The following is a 14,834-nucleotide window of genomic DNA, read 5'->3' as shown; positions in this document are numbered from 1 at the left end:
CAAATAATCGATCGTTCTGCTCTCGTTTGGGTTTGTATAGATTCTTCTCTTTTACTGAAGGCACCATGAGACGGATCTAACGTTAGGTCTTCTCGTTTAAAAGAGAAATGAATCTAGTAACGTTATGTGTAACTACTTTATAAATGGGATGTCTTACTAAAAGATTTCTGCCAAACGAATGTCTTTTTTTCATGACCATTTCATCCCATCTATTTCAAACTGAGGTTGTCTACAATGTGTCATACAACTTAGTGAAATTAATTATTTAATCTCAACTAATGTAATTATTATTAAAATAGAATATTTTATGTCCCCTTTGTATTGAAAATTCATGCTAATATCTTCGTTTACATCCTTGTGTCATGCATAAACAAAGTCCTGAGCCCCTTTTGGTTGATCATAATGCAGTTATTTAAATACATTCCACTTATTTGACATGGTTTTATTTCCCTAAATGCATATTGCTATTGTTGTAGACATTTTTTTTTTTTCACAATCAGTGAGAATATAGCTTATTCTGAAACGTTAGACTGTGTGTGTGTGTGTGTCTGTGTTGCAGTGGTGCTTGAAATGGTGAAGATCTTTCTCGGACTCAACCCAGAGATGGAATGTACGTCCACCTTTTATCTGGTAAGATTTTATCTTTAAATATACAGTTTTAAATTCTTTTCAGGGTGAGCAACTCGGTATAAATAATTGAATGTGATAATAATCTGCTGTTATATGCTAAAAGTGAAATTACAGTTTTCTGTACTTCTGTTGTACTCGTACATCAGACAGATGTTAGAATAATGAAGCCTACTGAATAACCGAGGCGCATATATTGCTTTACTGTGTGTGTATGTGTTTTGTAATGTATTATTCATATATTTGAAAGTACATGGATTTGTGCATCTCATTTTGTGTCTGTGAGGTAGGCTATTACTTTTAGTTGTTGACTAGTCGAACACCTCTGTGTGTTGCACACACATGCTATAACATGTAAACCACCATCCTTTGAGATTTGTTATGCTGACTGTGCGTTTTCCACGTCAGGTTATGACGGCCTGCTTATTCTCTAATTTCCTTTAGTTCATCATTTTTTGAATTTGTAATAGTTTCAAATTCGTTGTCAGTCTGTTTGAAGGTGCATTCGAGAAATTCAGCTGTAGTTGTCCTTACCATTGCTTGGTTGTATTTTATGGAAACAGATATACCCCCTAATACTAAACAGAAAATAATTTGTTTTTAAGTCGGGATGTTTTTTGAGGTTTTACATGAAACCTCAGTCAGATGTTTTACATATGTTTGCCTCTTAATGTGATCAACACTCACTGTAAACAGTGCCATGCATTATTTTGAAGGGCTTGTTTATTTTTATTTTTTCCACAATCATTTTTCTAGTCGTATACCTTCTGACAGAGGAGACGTTCAGAATGCTGTTGTCAGCACTTCAAAACAACTGGGGGAAAAAAAAAAGAGAAAAAGGTCATCAGTCATTTGTGCAATCTGTTTCCACTTGTCTTAATGTTGTCACTCAGCACTCGATTTATCTTGCCAAAAATATCTTTTCATTTACATCTCCTGTCAGTGAAATAACCAAACCACCGTTGAGCACAGAGCTTCGTAACCCGAGGTGGGAAGGATCGGGCCAGGTCTACGCTGAGAGCACACGACCGAGGCCAGATTGCATTCAGTAGGTCTGACTGACTTCGTAAAGTGTGTGTGCACACTGTAAGTGTCTTTCCATGACTGGCCCCTGGTGCTACAGCCACGCCAAACTGTCAATCCCACAGGAATGTCTCCCCAAACTCTCTGCAACAGATGACAGAAATTTGGCATATGTTATTGTCATATTCTTTTTCTCTCAGACTTTTTCTTCATCCCTCCTCTGCTTTTGTGCTCGGCTTCAGGTTTTTCTGTGCGCTCTCCCCTTTTTCCCGAGCTGAATTTCAGCAGAGACAGAAGGCCAAGCATGTAATGTGTCAACATGACCTGGACTCTGTACTGTAATCTGAGCATTACGCTTGGCCTTTCGAAATGATTTGATAATGACGCCGACGGCTCGTTGCCGGCATCTTTTGCTTAAACACTTTGAAAATCGCCAGATAAATGAGGAGAGCCAACTGAGCCATTTGAGATTACAAAGAGGAGAACAGTCCTACGCGCTCTTTGCTCCGGCGAAGTCATAAATTCATCTGTCTCGTAACTGGGCTGCATCCAAGCTAGTTTACCTCAGCTAACCCTACGAAAAAAGCATTCATCATTCAAAATTTAAAATGCAATCACCACAGAGAAGAGGAGGCGCCTCGGCTAACCTGTCACATTCACACAATCAATCCTCGCTTTTGTGCAGCTCTCTGATGATTTGAGTGGCCTGTAGTGTCAGCTGAGGTCAGGGGCGTGTCCTGAGCTTTTAGCCTGTAGCCTGTCTGAAGCTGGCACTAAAAGGTTGCACAGATGTGAGGAAGAGCTGTTAGAGCGCTGCATGTCCGACAGGAGTCTGGAACATTACAGATCACTGGGGGATGTGCCTAAGCTGCTCAGATTCATGGTGCAGCAGAGGACAGTCAGACTGACTGACACACATTCTGTAATCACAGGGTTGCGTTTTACCTGTCATGCAGGGAGACATCAGGTGACGCATTCTGTGCATGCTCGTCCTCTGTGAGTGCATGAGGTAACTGAGGTCGTGTGTGTGATTTATGTATGTCAGCGCGTGTGCGCGTTCGTTTTAGAGAATTTGTGGGTATGAGCGAGGAGCTCTTAAGTGCTTGACCTAATTTCGCAGGCAGAGAAGAATTCGACAGTGAAGGCCTTCCTCTGTTAGTGTGAGGTTGCTGTGCTGGGTGTTTCCTCCCAGGGTCTAACAGGAAGCTCATGTTTGAGTTCATTTGAGGACAGGGAGAAGGCTTTTCTTTCCACTGTGGATCATTCTAGAGAGGGGGAGAAAGCCAGGGCCTCAGCTCTGAATCGCCCCTCTGCAATCTGGCATGTGTTTTAGCTCCTTATACTGCTGTATTGTCTATTTTGGCTGAACTTAAGTTTTTTTTTTTTTTTTGCTCCTGCCAAGAAAACATCTATTTTTTGGGCTTACAGTGAGCAGGAGCTGAGATCCCAAGTCAAAAATGACTTAATGAATCCTGTGAGCAAATGAAACAATCCTCTGCAGGGTTCTCTCCTGCTTCCTTTGGTTCGGTTTTACATTCCAGGCTCAACTGAGCCGGGTCGTGACCCGAGAAAATGCTGTGCTGTTTGCGGTGGTTTTGGATGAATATTCGCAGCACAGATGAGCTTATGGACGGTTCTTGAAATGAAATTAAGTGCTTGTGCATTTTCATTGAGTTTAAGTAAATGTTCATGGGCTATGATTTGTTGTTCACAGGTTCGGGGACTTTGGACGACTCTGACAGACATGCTTGACTACGCAGGTGAGAAACAATTTGACAAAATAAAGTGACCATGAACATACAATTTGAAGTGCCACTCCTTGTCACAACTGGCCAGTTTTGTAAAGAACTAAATTTGTCGTTTTATTTTATTTTTTAAATAGTGATCTAAAATTTAAAAAAAGTTTTACTTCATTTAACAGATTATTTTAAGAAATAAAACAGGCATATTTTATGCAACTGTATTGTTCCTTTGAAAATATTTTGAATGTGCAAACATTTAAACTACTGTGTGAATATTATATAATTGTGTTTCTTTTACGATAATAATTGTTGTACAATCTTAAGTGCATATTGCAGCCAGTCTGCAGGCCTGCAGTGTTCGTGTGGTCTCTTTGAAATGTGAATTCTGTGTGGGAGGCCTCTCTATTCATCTTCTGTGAACGTTTCATGTTAGTCGTTTAGTGAAGTAAGGAGATGTCAGGTATTCTAGACATGTTTTTTTCCAAATTAGAATGTACATGATATGTACTGCATAATCCTAAATGTTCTGACACTCGATTACATGTTCAGAACATCATACGCAGATCAAATCTTTCATCAGACAGTGGGGTTGTTCAAATCTAGGGCACGTCTTTGAGAGCTTATTTCTATGGTGGGCAGAGCAGAAAAATGATGAGGATCGACCTGTTAGTCTCCCATTGCATCAGTTTGACTGAAATTAGAGGCAGATTTGGGATGAAAGGTTTGCAGTATCCTGATTGTCTGAAAATGATCGTTTCAGTGTGCCTGTGCTCATAACCACACTGATCAAACATGATTTATCTTAGTGGTGAAGTTGTTGTCTGATTTGCAGGGTTGGTTTTTTTGCTTCTTTGTGACTGTCTTTCTCTAACTCTATTCATCGCTGTCTTGTAGGTTGACATGTTGGTTGTTCCATGGATTTTGAAGTGTGTGAAATTAGCATGACATCAACTAAAACAGTCTGTCTTTGTGGTCTTTTACTTTAGCAAAACATCCCAGTACCTCCAAAATGATATTATTTACTCAAGAGTCAGTGATCCCAAACTCTGTAAAGATACGCAGTAAGAAGTATTAGGATGTTTGCGTTGCGTTTTTCGATAACCTTAGTGCATGTATTGTGCAGCGGAGAAAAAGAAAAAGGAGACTTTCTTGAAGGAGAACTTATGAAGATGCACTGTCTTTATCACTCAATCATCTAATGGTCTCTTTCACACATTGTACCCATTTCCTTGTCTCCTGCAGTGTGGATGTACTCTCAGGTCATGTGCCGTTTACAGGTGTCATCCAGATGTTTTCTTGCGTGTTCTGATGCTCCCTCTGTTAGTACTTAATGTCATTTTTTGCAGAAATGTTCCTGATGTCTAGCGAAGAGAATCACTCTCACATAAGCTCGAAAAAAAAGTTTTTTTTGTGCATAGCTAACACGTGTGGCATAAACATGACCAGCATGACACTGTCACGGCTGGTTTTCTCCCAGTTTTTGCAGTCATTTCCCGTCTGTATAGAGTGTTCTTTGAGCTACACGCTAAAAGGATAAAAAGTAAGAAACAAAATATCCATACGCTGGAACACACTTAGGAATACTTGATTCATGAATCTTAGTTTTTTTGCATAATGACCGCTAAACTGTATAATTAACCCATCCAACCAATTTCCTACATAAATGTGCTAGTTTCATGTCTCATATTTCTTTCCAGTCTCTTTGTTCTCATATAATGAAATTATTTAAACTCAAATCAATATTTCATGTCCATTTATTAATTTATTTTCTTAAGTAGCTGCATTTATATAATAAATTAAAATGAAAACACACACACACACACACACACACACACACACATACAGTAAACTTAATTAGCTAGTTAGATCTGTTATGTGATTATAGAATTAATAGAATTAACTGAAAAAATATGGCATTTATTCATATTTGCTGAGAAAAGCCCCCAAATGAAGATTGCAATACATGCATTTCCTTACATTCTAATCTTTGAATAGACATTACAAAAAAAAGTCAATATGTTTCATATGTGAATTAGTGCTGTCAACGTTAACGTGTTAACACACATGCAATACATTTTTGGCCAATTTAACGTGTTAAATTATTTAACTCAATTAACGCAGCATCCGTATTTTCTGTCATCCTTTGGTTACCGTTACATTATATGATCACGCTACTATTCATTCAAGTGCTTTTAAACCATTCCAGCGTGATTCACTTTTTTGCGTGAGTATCCTCATTAAAGCAGTCTTAAATGAGTTAAATAAAGTCTTAAATGAACGTAAAGAGTTGTGAGAAAATGAGACTCGTGTGAGATCCTGGTCATGTGCGTCAGCGGCAGGTCTTAAAGTGACAGCAGCCACTAATGCTGTCTGTCATTAAAGTTAATCAAAGAACAAAGGAAAATTACTCATTGCTCTTGACTAAAGAACTTTTGTAGCTTTAATAAGGATTAATCTATATTTAATTGATAAGTTATGCAGTGCAAACTGTTTGACAACTTCATTATTCAATTTCTGTATATTTCACAGGGTACAGATACATGTGACATTTATTTTAGGTTTATGTGAGGACTGTTTTAAGTTCACTTAAATGAACCACTCTAATTCAAAGTTGTTGTATTTTTTGAAGCCTAATATATGTTTTTAAAAAGATAGCTTTCAATGCACTGTAATGTTGAATGGCTATAATTAATGTTTAAAATTGGGGGCGGGGGAAATCATTTTCATCAAGACATCTGTCGCTGTATTAATATCTGTGAAACTGGCCTTCATTTATAAAAAGATGCCATTAAACAAGTATTTAAAATATACTGTCTTTGTTTCTACATTAATTTGGAGATTAACAGTGAAATTAATACATCATAAAATATATAAAAAATGTATTAAAACATTTTAATTGAGATTAATCACAGAAAAAAATGTGATTTAATCTAGTTAATCAGACAGACAGACTGTTTTGTCATATCACCCTGTTTTTTCAGCATCTTGCACAATGAGCACCATGTTTTTAAGATGCTGTGTCAAGTTAAAAATATTACAACTTTGAAGAATTGCATTTGATCTGTTCTGCTCCGTCCAGCTGTAATGCAAGAACCCATTCTTTGCGACTGTGAGGAGCTCCATCTGCTCTCCGTAGGTGCGGTTTGATGGAATTGGAATTTCATATCAATTTCTTATCATAGCAAAAGCTTCCAAATCAAACCATTGCAACATCCAGACTTCTTCCTCACTACAGTGAGTCAAGAATTTGCACTGACAAAGACCAAATATGGACTGTTTAGTTAGCATAATGATTATGAGAGTCAGAATTCCATCTTATGTAGTAATAAAATCCTACAGCTTGAGCAGAACAATGTCCTTGAGACATTTCATTCTTAGAGATCATAATTAAGCATACATTTTTATCACATAAACTTGTTTGCCATGTAATAATTTTGCACAGTCAAAAATAGTTTTATCAGTTTGTGCCTAATGGCGTTTTAAAATAATTTACCTCAGCTCACCGTCAGATTATGTCTATTATGATTTTTATTTGATTGACATTATATGTCCTGGAGAAGTTGTTCAGGCGTCATCATCTAGGCCTACCTATCCGCTAGTTATAATGACAATTGACAAATGAGTAATGTTGTTTGTCACAGCGGCATTTGTCTTACATATTACATATCCTTTGCTTATAAGTTTTTGTTTTATGCAGAGTAATGTCATTTATCTTTTTATTTTATGTTGTTTTATCATTTTTGGAAACTTTAAACATGCTATTTTTTGTCTCTAAAACTGTTAAATGTGACGTCTCCTGACTTATTACCTGCCTATCCAGTGTAGTAAAGCTCTTTCCAGCACTTAAATTGTTTTTCCACATTCAAGTGACCATTGTGTCAATTTAAGGAGTTTGTTATTCTATGATGGATTGCCATATTGGTTTTCTGCACAAAGCATTCAAGACTAAAAGTTTTGGCTGTGTCAAAAAAAAAGAAGTAATATTTCAAATAACTGTAAAAGGACAAACATGTTTGATTCCCCCAAAAAGGTGTAAATGCTGGCTCTGTGATGCTATTAAAAACATTGCTCTTTGTTTGAGCATCCCTGACAAGGCAACATTGGCTTGACCAATGGCATTAGTTTGTGCACGATTCCTTTTGAGGTGCAGAAATTGTGATTTTTGTATTCATACGTTCAGCAAATTCTTAAAATGAGAATCACGACATGAAAAATAAAATCCTAAGGGGCCGTTTTTTTCACTGCGTTACTTTTCCATTGTTTTTCAATGTAAACACTTTCTAGACCAGCGTCTTTAACCGTTGTGCTCACATCTCACATCGTCCTTTGCAGCGTCTCGAGCATGACAAGGCACCACTCTTTTGTGTCTTGTGTTTTTAACAGCAAAAATGCATTCTGTGTGAACTGGCCCTAACACAATAAACAAAAAAACAAAAAAAATATTTTTCATACAAGCATCCAATGGTTCTCATAGATTTTTTATTATTATTTTTTTTCTCTCCATAAGGCTGTTGTTAGTGTTGAGTGTGAAGGCCCAGCTCCAGACGAGGGCTGCTCCATGGGTAGGCCAATGTTGCATTGTTGGCAGTGGCTCATTTGAATAGCCCTTTAGTATTTTCTGTGAGCAAGTCAGCGCCATTTGCATTTGTTCCAGTCACAAAGGTTTACAGGTCAATAGAGACCAAGCTAACATGCATAGGAACCCTCTCTCCTCTTATTCTCCTTTCTCTCAACCTTCTTTTGCCCTTCCTTGGTTGTCATGATAAACTCTGCCCGTCTCCCTGGGAATGTGTTTGTGCATACGTGTGTGTGCGTAGCAACACCTCAGATGTCTGGTGAGTGATTAATTCTAAGCTGGGAATAAGACTGAAGAGAGGCCCCTGGTAACCCTCAAGCAAACACCAACAATAATTTGATTATCACACTTGAACATGCTTATTTAGCCCATGCATGGTCGTGCATGCGTGCGTCTGTACTAGGTCTGCACACTAGGGCAGAACAACACAGAGCATACCTGATTAAATGGAGCCCATTCAGGACTGTTGTTTGTGAGCAGTTTGAATGGCTGCAGTGCTGACACATAGCTTCTTAGATGCGCGCACATAGACAGAACCAGAAGCCCCAGGTCTTCATAATTAATCCCAGAGTGAGCTCATGGCCCAATCCTCAGAGCTTTAACTCTGTACTTTCCATATGTCACACTCCTTCATACATGTACACATACAGAGAGAGAGAGACACTTACACATGACCTTACACTGAGAAAGTCTCTCTTGTGTAACGAGCCCCTTGATGTGTTTTTTTTTTCGTGTTTTAAAGAATTATGTTTTTTGTATTTATTTATTTTATAACAAGTACCAGTTTAGTTGCATTCCTTTAGTTGAATTAAAGCTATACTTCACCCCAAAAAATTTAATTAAATTATTGTAAACTGTCATTATTTACTCACCCTGATATCGTTTTAAAAACTGATATATTGATATATTTAAAAAATATATATATATATATAGTAGAGATTTTATAGCGGAATGCTCTTTTCAATAATGTGAAACTAAATGATGACCAGAGCTATCAGGCAGGATTTTCAGTGAATAATGACTTAAATTTCAGTCCTTTTCTCAAATGAAGTAGCCTAATTGCAAAAAGATTTTGTGGTGAATTTTTAACCTTTTTGGAGCTTGACAGCTTGTGGAAGAGAGCAGCATAGACAGACTGCAGTCAAAAGGGTTTTTTTTTTTTTCTTTTTTTTTTTTTGTGAGTTCGACAGAAAGGGGGAGGGGAATCATATTTATAACAATATGAGGGTGATTAAATGATGACACAAAAATTTGGTAAACTATTCCTTTATGATTATTTTAAAATGTTATAATTAATAACACTATTTGACCTAAACTAGTTTACAATGTCTTGCTTTGAAAATAATTTCATACTGTACGTATTCATCATTTTTCACACATTTTTTGAAATGCATTCATATCTTGCGTAGTAAACATTGCAGTAATGCTTTGTCGTGAGCATGGGTGGTTCAAATGTGCTTTAGATATGAAACCTTCTGGTAGCGCAGTGCTGCCATAGCCTACATTTACCTTTATCAGAGACATGACACTGTACAATTGAATTTCTTAAAACCTTTTATTTATTGAGAAGCAAAACATTTTTAATAAAATGTTTCCAGTTCAATCTTGTACAGTACTCATGACCATCTGATATCATGCACTGTAAAATGCGAAAATAAGTATTATTACTATTGAAATTATTTTATTGGTGTTATCTAATGTAGTCAGGTTAATGTAATCATATTAATACATTAGCATAATAATAACATTTAAAAGCAGTTTTTTTTTAATTAAAACAATTCACTTAGATGAACCATGTAAAGAACTTCTCTATTAGTTTATCCAACATTTTCACAGTGTGTGTTTGTGTTTGCATGTTTTGTGTGTGTTTGTGTGTTTGCCGCAGGAAGGCAGTAGTCAATCTGCATCTCTCTTTTGCCCGTTCTTGTCCCCTCTTAGCTGGACGTGTGAATTGCAGCACAAAACGTGGGCTGCTGGATCAGCATGCATGCTACATAAAGACTGCTTTTGTTATAGCCGGCATGCTCATGACCGCTGGCATCTATAGCCCCTCACCCCCAACCTCACCAAACTGCACCAGGCTGACTAGAGAAACCCCCATGGAGGGAAGGGACAGTGACTTATAAGCTCACACCCCTAAAACTTTAGAGCAAAATTAATAAATAAACTTTTTTTTATTTATTTCTTCCCTATTATTTTCCCTCTGGGGACAATAAAACTTATTTTATTCCATTCCAGATCAAATTTAAGTGAATTTATCTTTTTAGAGATTCATTATAGGATAAAACTATTCTGAGCTATAAACCATATAATGTTCCAGTTCAGCATAACTCACTCTGTTCGCCATTTTCGTTGTAATAATGATTCAGAGTAAAAACAGAAGTTCCACACATCTTTTTAATGCTATCGGTAGATGACGAGCAGAGGGCGTGTGTGTCTGTTGGGCCTCAGTCGACACGGGCCTTAGAACTGAAACCATGACGGCAGACGTCGCCTTGCAGCTGCCGTGCCGATATTGCACCATGTTCACCTCAGCCTATTAAAGGTTGGGATTCCCATCGGGAGAACACTCATGCGCAGACAATTAATGGAACAAAAAATAAGAAAAACCATGACAAGATAATAAGTTTGCGATAATGAGCCTCCACTGACCTATAATCGTCCTTTTACAATGAATTTTAACCAGAATAATGTCCTTGAACACCAGCAATGACAAGTGCCACATTCTGTGTGGTTCTTCTAAAGATTGGATGTTATTATATACTTGAGAGGAGACTTCTGGGCCCTTTACTGTTGTGATGACCTAGGCAGAGATCGATGTTCCTAAGAAAAGAAGCTGACCTCTAGACCATCATTTGATATTTGATGGTACTGAGGAAATTTTTTTTTATGGTATATTAATTAAAAACCAAAGCGTTAGTCTGACTCAAATTGTTTGTGCTCTAAAATTTAACAACTGCATAGTGACTAAATTTAGTCTAAATCTGAGCTCAATTAAAAAAGAAAATTACACTGGAAAGTTTATTTCATGGTCTTGCTATCATTAAAACCATACCTCTCTTATGTCTTTATTTAATATAGAGAGGAAATCAAAAGAAAGAAACATTATTTTCATCATCCGGAGTGCACCATTGGGGCTCCGTCCAGCACATCCTTCGCTCCGGTCATTGTCGGTTGTGGGGGGGGAGAGGGTTGACTGGGTGTATAAGGCTCAGCTGGGGCAAATCCTGGAGGTCTCGTCCATACGGAGGCGAAGTGATGTGGCACATGCAAAAGCAGGCTTTGCTGGCTTTTAAGAGCCAGAACTTTTTAAGTGCCAGACCTGTCCCCGTTCCCCTCGTGCACACACACACACACACAGTTCTCCAGCACTCAGGAAAATAAAGAAGGACTCGTGTGTTAAAATGTATTATTAGAAGCAAACCAGAATGGACAGGCCGTTTGGAATGGGGATGAGAGTTAACATGCATCAGAGGTTATTTAGGGGGGAGTAGAAAGCACTGAATGATGCCTTTGCTGCGTGTTGGGGAAGTATTTGGATACGGACATAGCAATTAATTTGTGCATTGAAGATTTGTTGTACATGTTTGAATGCATTAGAAATAATTGATCATTTAACACTATTTGAAACTTATTTAGAAGCTCACATTTTGGTAGACCCTTGGACTGGAGTTCATTTGAGGTTAAATATTTGCTAGTAATTTGTTAGAATAATGACTTTTTTGGTGTATGCCCTTTCCACTACAGCTTGAAGTGATATATTTGGTTTTGTGAGCTGCACATGTCCCCTCAAAAATAGTGCACCTGTTAATTGTCATTTGTGCTCTTTATGAAACTGTCTGATAGTTTTGGAAGTTTCAGAGTTAATAAAAGTGCCAGAGAATCCTGCTCCTCTCTCCAAACACATTGTGCTCAGCAGAAAGTTCGGGAGATTCGAGCATGCGTCAGTTAGCGGCCATGCGAGTGAAGTGGACACGGAGAAAGTCTGTCCTGTCGATCTTTTTTTTTTTTTTTTTTTTTATCTGTGTCCCTTTTTCCCCTCATGACTGAATATTTTAAGGTGAGTTACTTTTAGAGTAAAGTCGTTTTTTAAAACGTTCCGGTGTATTTGTAGCTGTCGGATACAGATAAATTACGGTAGTGAGGTCAAACAAACTCTTGGCAAATTAACTTCTATTTAGCGGTTGAAGTGGAACCTCCGTGATGAACTCATTCCTAATTAATGTTACTGTTGCCTTATAGTATAAAATTAGCACATAACAGCACTTAAATAAGGTAAACATATCTCTAACATCTCTAAAATCCTAGCATTTGTTATTTCACTGATTTAAAAAAAAAAGAAGGGAATAAAAAGAAGTAAAAATCAAATAGAAAAAGCATGTAATGTGAGTTTCAGATATGCATTAACAGATTTTTAACCAAGGTTTTGTCATCATTATTATTCAGTAGAATGAAGTTTATTTTTGTATTATTGCAATATTATTTAATAAAGAAATCAACACCTAATAAAATAAATATAAAAACAGTACATAAGGAAAGGTTGCATGTTTTAGATAAAGCAAGCATTTAAATTGCGTTATTCCTGTTACCTGAATTTATGTGTTAATCTGTTTACATAGAGGAACAGTTAAGGACTTCTACAACTACAATATACAGTGATTTAAAAAAATATATACAATGTCTTAAATGTCTCTCGTTTTTAGCAAATCAGAGACCGAAGAGCCATTCAGGCATATTCCTCACTGTATTAAACCTATTTTTCATACAGAGCTTTATTTCTTCTGATTCTGGTGTGTATTAGGAATATTTTAATGCTAAAGATTCAGAGCTTCTGCCTTTAAAACAATTTTTTATTTCTGTTATAAATGCTAATAGGAACAACCTTCTGGCTTTGTTTAATCTCCACTGCCTATGAAAGAGAAAGGACAAAACAAGTTCAGGTTGTTCGTTAAATTATTCAAGCAAGGACATAAATTGTACAATCTTTATATCATTCTGTTAAATGAGAAAAGTAGAAGTAGTAGGGGAAAATCGATATTGTCATTTCAAAGTCAAATTATATTGCACCAGGACCCTGATGTTTTTGCCTCAATAGTTTTCTTTAGTTCTGTTTCTTTTTTGGAAACGACTAAATTTGTTTCCTCTTTTTATGTTAAAATAATAAATATAAAATACCACTTGTGTGTAAAAAAAAAAAACATACAGACATTCAAATTTTTTCTATCATGATATTTGAATGTCATTCAGCCTTTGACATATTGTGGTCGGTTTGTATGTCTGTTTGCTCTGCTTAATGTGCTTTTTACTTATTTACTTTGTCTGCTATAAATAACAGGGACAGTGAGTACACTGCTAAATTACAGTAAATTTATCTGCAATGAGGCAAAAAAAATCCCATGAATGAAAATTATGGGAAACAACTTTTCAACATTGTTACTACTACAAAGCAATTGATCATATGATGTAGTATCATAAAATAAAACATATAATAGCACTATTATTTTCTTTTCAAAAAGTGCCCTTTTTGGGCACAATTTTGAAGAAACAAAAGTAGGAGTGGGGGGGGTGGGGGGGCACTCTCCTACTTTTGTTTCTTCAAAATTGTCTGAAGTATTATAAAACACCTGATTTTCTAATATCTCATTTTTTTTATCCATATGTTTATGTTTTATGTGACATTTTAAATGATTTGTAAGTGTCGTAGTGTAAAATCACACCATGTAGAAAGTAACTTGCCAGACCATGATTTGTTTCTCTTTTGACTTTTTTGTAACTTTTACCTCATATAGATTATGTTTTTGCTATATTTAATTTTTTTTGTTTTAAAATTATTCTTCCTTGCAGCCTTTTTGTTTCTGGAATCAATTCTTACCGTCTGTGTAATGGCCTGGCACTCTGAACACACACGTTCAAGGTTATGCCTACTCTTTTGCAGAGCCATACCGAGCACATTGCACCATTTTTTTTTTTATTACAAAATATCAAGACTTCATACACCAAAATATGATACTTTTTTTTATAATACAGATATCTACATAATTACTCGCAGACAGTCTCATCCTGCTTGCGTGGACATAGGCGCATGCTCTTATCAGAGGTGACCACCATGTTGTCTAACTGTCCTCCATTTTGTGATTTCAGACCTTAACTGTAACACAGCTGCCCCACCCTTGCGAAATTATGCAGCCGTATCCCGATGGATCCGAAACATTGACATTAATCCGTACTGATTTCATCTGGAATTATTGAGCTTTTGAACTTTTTTTTCCTCATGGGCACAAAATTATTTGCTACTTTATGAGATATTGTTGCTTATGTTCCTTCACATGGAGGTATTCTTACTGCCCTCTTAAAAGCTAGAAGAGATAAAAAAGAATTTTTTTTTATAGAATTGTAGACTTTTTAAAACGCAGTAGTTTTCATCTGCACTGCTAGGGCAGGGATGGCAAATTCCTAGACAATACCATACCAGTATCTTATGATTAATAAATGTCATCTACTCTTCTACTTCTACAGAAGAACAGTTGTCCTCATATTAGCTGACAGGACAAGAGGTGTGTGTGTGTGTGTGTGTGTGTGACATCTTCCATGTTTGTGGTAAAATTGTATCACATCCACAGAATCAGTTGCAGTAAATTTTCTTTTGATATTTCTCAGTGTAATCCATCATATCTCTTAATTCATAGTAGTTATTATTATTGTGTGAAATAGTAATTAATACATTGTTTAAATTAATACATTATTAGCTGACTGTGTGATTTGTGTATGTAAATTACTGAAATAGATAACTTGGACACAGTCACCTCCGATAACAGATCACTCTAAATTGTAATGTAGACACGCATTTTCTGTAAAGCTGCTTTGAG

At 36.5% G+C, this 14,834-nt stretch overlaps 1 protein-coding gene across 1 annotated transcript in view; it reads left to right on the top strand.

Annotated features, from left to right (window-relative positions):
* Positions 1-14,834, top strand: part of pparaa (peroxisome proliferator-activated receptor alpha a) — a 51,385-nt gene that overhangs the window by 716 nt on the left and 35,835 nt on the right. Inside the window, exons 2-3 of the mRNA XM_084408400.1 lie at positions 560-630; positions 3,365-3,410. The gene's annotated coding sequence lies outside the window, so the exon portion shown is untranslated. The remainder of the gene's footprint in view (positions 1-559; positions 631-3,364; positions 3,411-14,834) is intronic.

Source organism: Rutilus rutilus (genome assembly GCF_951802725.1).
Source record: "Rutilus rutilus genome assembly, chromosome: 4".
In the NCBI taxonomy this organism is placed as follows: domain Eukaryota; kingdom Metazoa; phylum Chordata; class Actinopteri; order Cypriniformes; family Leuciscidae; genus Rutilus; species Rutilus rutilus.
Note: the sequence above shows the minus strand (reverse complement) of the source record. Positions and strands in the feature narration are given on the sequence as shown.